Source organism: Ovis canadensis, chromosome 4 (assembly GCF_042477335.2).
Source record: "Ovis canadensis isolate MfBH-ARS-UI-01 breed Bighorn chromosome 4, ARS-UI_OviCan_v2, whole genome shotgun sequence".
Lineage (NCBI taxonomy): Eukaryota > Metazoa > Chordata > Mammalia > Artiodactyla > Bovidae > Ovis > Ovis canadensis.
This window is the reverse complement of record NC_091248.1, coordinates 35,702,218-35,710,801: the sequence shown is the minus strand read 5'-3', so window position 1 is coordinate 35,710,801 and position 8,584 is coordinate 35,702,218. Positions and strand designations below refer to the sequence as shown.

The window sequence follows — 8,584 nt, the reverse complement described above, 5'->3', positions numbered from 1 at the left end:
TAAGTCTTTCTGTGGGAGAATAACTTCTTTTAATACGATAAAGTCATGTTTATTTCCAGAATATTACTCTTCTTAATAACCTGTACTATTTCAAGGTAAATAATATTTTTATGTGCTTATATAGCCTGATTACAGGTTTAATTCCATATACTTGTGCAATATTAATATATATTTTCTTCCCTTGCTGTAATACTTATTTTTAGTTTCTACATTTTTCTTTAATTAACTGAATTCTCTAAAAATATTTTGCCTTATTTCAAGGCTGCTGCCTGTAGTTTTGGAAAGAGAAAGATTAAAAAAAAAAAAAACCAAGTAAATAACCAATGAGTCAAAGTCCAAAACATTCAGTAACAAAATATTGACATTCAAGATATAATGCTATTATACTTACCAAGCATTTCAAAAAATTTCCCCCGAATTCTTTTTAGGACTATTTCAATGTGCTATTTTGGTCTTGCATCACCATGGTTACCAAAATAAAACCACAAGAGTAAATTTCAATTTGATGTTAATTTCCTTCCAATTACTATAACTCTTTGCTTGGCACAGAATTCCCATTGATTGCATAAGAAGCTTTACGTGTGGGACAACAGTGTGGTATTAAAAGCAGAACAAATACTTATTCCACTTAACTTTTGTTTTCACAGTGGTTTTACTAGACATTAGTTTTCTGAAAGCAACAAAAGATCCTAAATAGGGCAAAAAATAGCAAAAGAAAAGAGAACATTATCTGTAGAGATTGCACTGTCCTCTTTATTAGCCTTCAGAATATTGTAAGATTTTCAAATAATCTTGCCATCCATTCAATTCTCTTTCATAAATCCTCAGACTTGGTTAGCAATTGTATTTGGGCGCTACAGAATCAAGTCAGTTAACAAAGAGGGCATATTATCTGTATGTATTTATGTTTATACATTTTACATATATAAATAAATCATAAAAGTATATGTGTATATACATATATAAATGAATAAGTACATTATATATATAAATCCAGATGAAACATGTGAATCTATGTCAAGTTTTATATCACCCATCCAAAGATCCATGTATTAAATAAGTTGTCCTCAGCCTAAGACCTATGTCAAAGTGGTAATTTTTTAAAATATTTATATATATATATATATTTATATGAGGCTTCCCTGGTGGCTCAGATGGTAAAGCATCTGCCTGCAATGCAGGAGACCTAGGTTCGATTCCTGGGTTGGGAAGATCCCCTGGAGAAAGAAATGGCAATCCACTCCAGCACTCTTGCCTGGAAAATCCCATGGATGGAGGAGCCTGATAGGCTACAGTCCATGGGATTGCAAAGAGTCGGACACGACTGAGCGACTTCACTCACTCATTTATTTATATAAATATAATATTTGAATGTCTTTTTTAATACTTCATCAGGGGACTCCTAAGCAGAAACTATGAGAGAGATGATGCCTGGATATGAAATTAGGAAAACTAAAACAGCTTTTTAGAAAGCTGAGTAACACTGTTCTGTGCTTTCTCTTAATATCAGGTACAACTCTCTCTATGACAATGGTTGTCAACTCAGGACGATGTTGACTGGAGACTTACTAATGGTCACGACTTGGGGGTAGGGATGGGAGAAGTAGTTGCTACTGGCTTCTAAAGGCTAGAAGCTGAGCATGCTATTAAGCATTCTACAATGTACGGAGCAGACACCCACAACAGAGTTACCTGGTTCATAGTGTAAACAGTGCGAATGTTGAAAAGCCCTGCACTAAGTCAAAATTAACAAGATATTTTAATTCTAAGAGTCCCTTAAAATCAACAGTGACTAATGGAAGTGTTTCCTCCTCTCTCCATTTTTTAAAGAAAGATTTTGAGGCTATTTTCAATTATGAGGGAAATAAATCCGTAGTTCAGTGATGTCTGCCATGTGTGAAGGCTGAGGATCAGATGGGGGAATATTTTCTATTTGTATCCTAAACTCTATATATTTTAGAGTTCTAATTGTTTGCCTGGGGTGCACCAAATGGCTAAGAAGCTAAGTTCAGTTCAGTTCAGTCACTCAGTCGTGTCCAACTCTTTGTGACCCCATGGACTGCAGCACACGGGGCTTCCCTGTCCACCACCAACTCCTGGAGTTTACTCAAACTCATATCCATCGAGTCAGTGATGTCATCCAGCCATCTCATCATCTGTTGTCCCCTTCTCCTCCCACCTTCAATCTTTCCCAACATCAGGGTCTTTTCATTTTTTTTTAATTTTTATTTTTACTTTATTTTACTTTACAATACTGTATTGGTTTTGCCATACATTGACATGAATCCACCACGGGTGTACATCAGTTCTCAATCCTGAACCCCCCTCGCACGCCCCACCCCATATCATCTCTCTGGATCATCCCCGTGCACCAGCCCCAAGCATCCTGTATCCTGTCTCAAACATAGACTGGCGATTCGTTTCTTACATGATAGTATATATGTTTCAGTGCCATTCTCCCAAATCATCCCACCGTCTCCCTCTCCCTCAGAGTCCAAAAGTCCGTTCTATACATCTGTGTCTCTTTTGCTGTCTCGAGTCGATTATACAGAGTGAAGTAAGTCAGAAAGAAAAACACCAATACAGTATACTAACACATATATGTGGAATTTAGAAAGAAAGGTCTTTTCAAATGAGTCAGTTCTTCACATCAGGTAGCCAAAGTATTGGAGTTTCAGCTTCAGCATCAGTCCTTCCAATGAATATTCAGGACTGACTTTATTTAAGATGGATTAGTTGGATCTCTTTGCAGTCCAAGGGACTCTCAATAGTCTTCTCCAACACCACAGTTCAAAAGCATCAATTCTTCAGTACTCAGCTTTCTTTATAGTCCAACTCTCACATCCATACGTGACCACTGGAAGAAGCATAGCTTCGACTAGATGGACCTTTGTGCTTGCTATTTGGTAATTCCTTATCTTCTGGTTGGATCCTCCCAGATGGTGCCAGTGGTAAAGAATCTATCTCCCAATGCAAGGGACATAAGAGATGCGGGTTCAATCCCTGAGTGAGAAAGATCCCCTGGAGGAGGGCATGGCAACCCACTCCAGTATTCTTGCCTAGAGAATCCCATGAGCAGAGGAGCCTGGCAGGCTACAGTCCATGGGGTCCCAAAGAATTGGACAGGACTGAGATGACTTAGCACACAGGCACATCTTCTGGTTACCTTTGCTTTCCTATGTGTTTGGGCAAAGAAAAGCTAACTTCAGGTGTGGCAAAAAAAAAAGTGTGGAATCCTTATGAGTCTGGAGATGCTTTACCTCATAGTCTGTAGGAGTAACCTCATTCCATTCTGAGTTCCATCAGTCACCTTTCACGTTCATTTATACACACCCGAAAGTCAACTGTTCTTTTTGACTGTATAAGATAATATAACAGTTAAAGCTACATATTTGGAAAATTTAACAGAAGATCATTAGGCTTAATAACTTGTTTTATATTTAGATCACTACCGGTTGCTTGGACTGTTAGTTTTTTTCTCACTACTGGTTGTTTATGATAGAAAAATGAGACAGAAATCAACACAATAATAACACAGTAAAGTGTAGCAGGGTTTCTGGAAAGTATTTTCTAGGTTATATTTATTGATATACGGAAATGAAGTCATGGTTCCTTTACCAATCACAGAGAATATAATATTTTAAACTATCCAAAAATAACATCTTGATTATTATGTCCAAAATTCAATACATTCTGTTTCTGAAATCACCAAGCAACAAAAACATGTTTTGCAGAAAATGATACAGTATATGCCAAGAGGGGGTGGTAATTATCATCAGCTTTTATGTTTAACCGTGATAGGATGTTATTACAGCCATCATATCTAGTAGCTGTCTTATAATCAAGTTTAAACATAGTCTTGGGGACGCTGAGCCCAGCTCTGTGATTTAGTGGAAAAAAAAAAAATCCTGAAAGGTTCTAAACATACTAAAGAAAGAAAGCAAAGTCACGCACATAGAGATACAGCTAAACACTCAGCTCTCCCCATCGGGTTTCACTCTCTGAACTTAATGCCTAGAGAAAGAAAACTAGTCTCTTTCTGGCAGTACATCTATCATTGTTTCTATGATTAGCACATCATTTTCTTCTTTCTAAGGTTTGTCTACCTATCTATCTATTTATTTAGGCTGCTCTGGGTCTTCGTTGAGGCCCGCAGTCTTTCTCTAGTTGTAGCAAGTGGGGCTACTCTCTAATTGCTTCTCATCATGGTGGCTGCTCTTGCTGTGAGCACAAGCTCTAGGGCACGTGGGCTTGGTTGCGGCAGGGGAGATCTTCCCAGACCAGGGATCAAACCGTGTCCCCTGTATTGGCAACTGGATTCTTACGCACTGAGCCGCCAGGGAAGTCCTAAAGCCATTAGCCACTAGACCACCACGGAAGCCCCAGCACGTCATTTTCATCCTTAAGATTTCCAAGTTTTCTGTCCCTGGGTGAAACAGAAGTCCTTATGCCAGTCACAGAGTCCTGCACAAGCAGCTGTGCCCCAGCTCCCTGACTTCTTCACTGCACTGTCCTCTTTGGAATGCCTCTAAAACATGAAACGGGCTCCTAGCTCAGGGACTTTCATTTACTACTTGCCTTGGAAGAGGCATTCTTCCTCTAGATTTCTGCATTATTCCATCTCTCAATTCTTCACTGTCTCCTCTGTTTCCTTGGCTGCTTAAGAGTGTAACTGTCACTCCACGCCCCACACAGCTTCATCAAACCCTGGTCATCCTTTCTCTTCCTTCCCTGCCTCACATTTCTCCAGAAGGGTGTATTCCCTTTCTTGTTATATTTTCCTAGATAGTCTGAATAATTTATGCATTAATTCAAACCTTTCTTATTTGTGTATTTTCATACTATTATTCACAAGGTATTTTAATACTAGTATCTGAAATGCTCCAGTGATAATGTTCCAATCTGAAATAGATCTAAAACTATTATTTAATTAAAGTCTTTGTGGGATTTTTGTTGTTGCTGTTATTTCCCTTATGCAGCATACGATAACTTTGGTGAGTTTCCTTGAAATATGAAGGGGGTTTTTTTTTTTCTTTTATTAGCCAAAATAAAGGGTGAAAGTCAACCATTTGCAAAACTCATGTGATGGCAAACATTAGTGACTTTCCTGTTATTCTTATTTTGTTTCCCTCATTTTTAAAATTATTTTTAATTACTAAATGAAGAATATGAGAGCATTTAATTGATATTTATATTTCCAGCTTCTTCCACTGTGCCTAGCACATACTGGATAATCAAAAATGCTGGTTACATTAAAGAATAGATTTAGTAACAGAATTCTTAGCTAGATCTAGTAGTTCTTTCTTAGCTAGATCTAGTAATATAAAACATTTTAATCCATCTTTTAAAGCAAGCACTGTCTGATTTATGTGTTTCTCTAGTTTCAAATACATGTAAATAATGAAACAAGTACCTCCTATGAATGATCTTTGTTTCCAAAAGTAAACTGATCGTTTGCTTTCTAGTTAATTTCTTACTTAACAGTGATGTCAGCAGGAAGTGCCTTTCATCTCAACTTTAATTTAAAACCCTATTAGGAAAACTCTCTTTGCCAGAAGACTAGAGTCCTCACATCTCTTAGAATGGCATGTGTTCTCACTAGCTGATCACATGATTACATTACAGATCTTCTGAATTTAGTAACTGATTCGAAAAATAAAACCCGTATACTATCATGTAAGAAACGAATCGCTAGTCTAGGTTCGATACAGGATATAGGATGCTTGGGGCTGGTGCACTGGGATGACCCAGAGAGATGATATGGGGAGGGAGGTGGAAGGGGAATTCAGGACTGGGAACTCATGTACACCTGTGGTGGATTCATGTCAATGTATGGCAAAACCAATACAGTATTGTAAAGCAAAAAAATAAAAATAAAAAAAATAAACTCTACACCAAAAAACAGAAATGAAGTCTTCCTCTAAGTTTCTAAAGATAAAAGAATCTATGAAAAATTTACCTTATTATTTCACATTTTGGTATCAACTTTCCTGCAAGCTATATCGGTTTTTGAGGACCACTGTAACAAACTATCACAAATGAATGGCTTAAAATAGCAGAGATGTATTGTCTCAGGAGTTCTCATGGAAGCTGAAGCTCCAATACTTTGGCCACCTGATGTGAAAAGCTGACTCATTGGAAAAGGCCCTGATTCTGGGAAAGAGTGAAGGCAAAAGAAGAAGGGGGCAGGAGAGGGTGTGGTGGTTAGAGAGCAATATCGACTTAATGGACTTGAATCTGAGCAAGCTCTGGGAAATAGTGAAGAACAGGGAAGCCTGGCGTGTTGCAGTCCTTGGGGCTGGAAAGAGTCGGACACGACTTAGTGACTAAACAACAACGATGTATTGCCTCACAGTTCTGAATAGGAGACGTCCAAAATGAAGCTGTCAGCAGAGCCATGTGATGCCTGAAACCTGTAAGAATTTTCCTATAAGAAAATTCTTCCTTGCCTCTTTGTAGCTTCTGACAGTTTACTGGCAACCCTTAGCATTCCCTGGCCTGCAGTTACATTACTTCAGCCTCTTCCTCAGATGTCACACAGCATCTCCCCTTCAGCATCTCTGTGGCCTCTTTCTATAAAAACATGAGCCCTACTGGATACAGGCCCCCCTACTCTTGTGTAACTTCCTCTTAACTAATTACATATGAAGTGGCCCAATTTCCCAAAAAAAGTTCACATTCTGAAGTTCTAGAGGTTAGGACTTTAACATATATTTTGGGGAAGCACAATTCGACCCATGTGAAAGAAGTAAAAGTGATATTCGCTCAGTTGTGTCTGACTTTGTGTGACCCCATGGACTGTAGCCTGCCAGGCTCCTCTGTCCATAGGATTTCCCAGGCAGTGAGTTGCCATTGGAGTGAGTTGCCATTCCCTTCTCCAGGGGATCTTCCTGTCCCAGGGATCAAATCCATGTCTTCTGCATTGCCAGTAGTTTCTTTACTGTCTGAATCACAAGGAAAGCCCATTCAACCCATAGCATTAGCATTTTTCTAAGAGGGATAAAACTGTAACACCCTGGTATTAGGGATACATCAAATGAGGTTGTGCATCGGGATGTTATATAGTGCAGTGGTTAAAGGCACAGAACCCAGTAGAGATGTTTGACTGATTCCTATAGGAGCAAGAGCTAACGCGAGTGGAAAAAAAGACAGTTCTAACAGCAAGAATGAAGTCACAGAGTTCTAACGGGCACCAGGGAAATGGTGTTCTGAAGTCAATAAGGCAGAAAAAGTGGTGTCAAAAAATAGTGAAAATTCTTCCTCAAAGAATCCCAAGTAATAAATATAGAAGCAAGGAATGAGAAAAGTTTTAATATATTACCATTAAACATCACAGTGATAACCACTGCAGGGAAAACACACTAATGAATGCTAAAATTGGTGAGCAAAACTTAAAGGAAAATAGGATATTTGCAAAGCCCCAAAGTACCTCCCTCAAATTATTAATTACTATGTAGCTTTAACATATCTCCAAATGCTAGTATTTCTCCCTCCAGGAGACATAGCTTAATTCTCTTACCCTTAAGCATTAACTGAACGCAGTGACTCATTTCTAATGAATCTAATGAAGGAAGGGAAAGCACAGGAAGTTTATGAAAGATAATCCCGGCAGATATTGCCTTATAACCAAGTGATCAAGATGAACATCATCTTTAATAAGTCCTATGGATATCATGTACCTCAAAATGATGTGAGGAGAAGGGTATGTCACACCTCTGTGGTGTCCCCTCCCAGATTTCATAACCCCAGTCCAATCATGAGAAAGTATCTGATCAACAGGTTAAGAAAATAAAAGGACTTCTTATATGCAAGAGCAGGGGTGAAGTGAAGCCATTTTCATCTAAACCATGATCATTCGAGAAGAGAGTGTGGTATTTCAGGTTAATTTCTTCTCCTCTGAGTGTGGAACCATTCTAGAAAATAATATCATCCAAGAACTAAAACCAAGAGATGAGATACATCAATCTGACATCTTTACTTCAAATTGCAGTCCTCATGTAGTGGATGCAGTGCCTACTTCAATTCTCAGGTGTGCAAGAGGGAAAACTTAACTTCATAAATGATCAGTTCTTATTTTAATCCTCTAACGTACAAATGGAGTAGTACGAATCCAATGTCAATCAATCAAGGGCTCCTCATTTTCCCAGATCAGGTCTAACATCCAGGGTCCTTACCAAGTTTGGGGGACTGATAATGGTTCATCAATTAACAACTGTCCAACACACCTAGGCACTGCAACAGATAATTTTTGTTCTTTATATAATTTAATTATAAAATCCATATGAGAGGTGAATTCTAATTTACTGAGAAGGAAACAGATGAAATTGTTATTGTGGTAAACTATGCGTAAAGTTTACCATTCAACAATTTAAAAGGTATGATTCAGTGGTATTACATTTACAATATTCTTCAACCACCACCACTATGCATCTTTAAAACTGTTTCAAAATCACAAAAAGAAAGTCTGTACTCAAGCAATGATTTCCCTTTTCTCCATTTTCCTAGCCCCTGTCAACCTCTGTTCTACTTTCTCTATCTGTGAGTTTGCCTTTCCTAGGTGGCTAACATAAATGGGATTTCTTTG

At 38.2% G+C, this 8,584-nt stretch overlaps 1 non-coding gene across 1 annotated transcript; it reads left to right on the top strand.

Moving 5' to 3' along the window:
• Positions 1-1,139: 1,139 nt before the first annotated feature.
• Positions 1,140-1,211, top strand: TRNAC-GCA (transfer RNA cysteine (anticodon GCA)). The gene has a single exon. It is a non-coding gene; the product is annotated as a tRNA-Cys (tRNA).
• Positions 1,212-8,584: the final 7,373 nt, after the last annotated feature.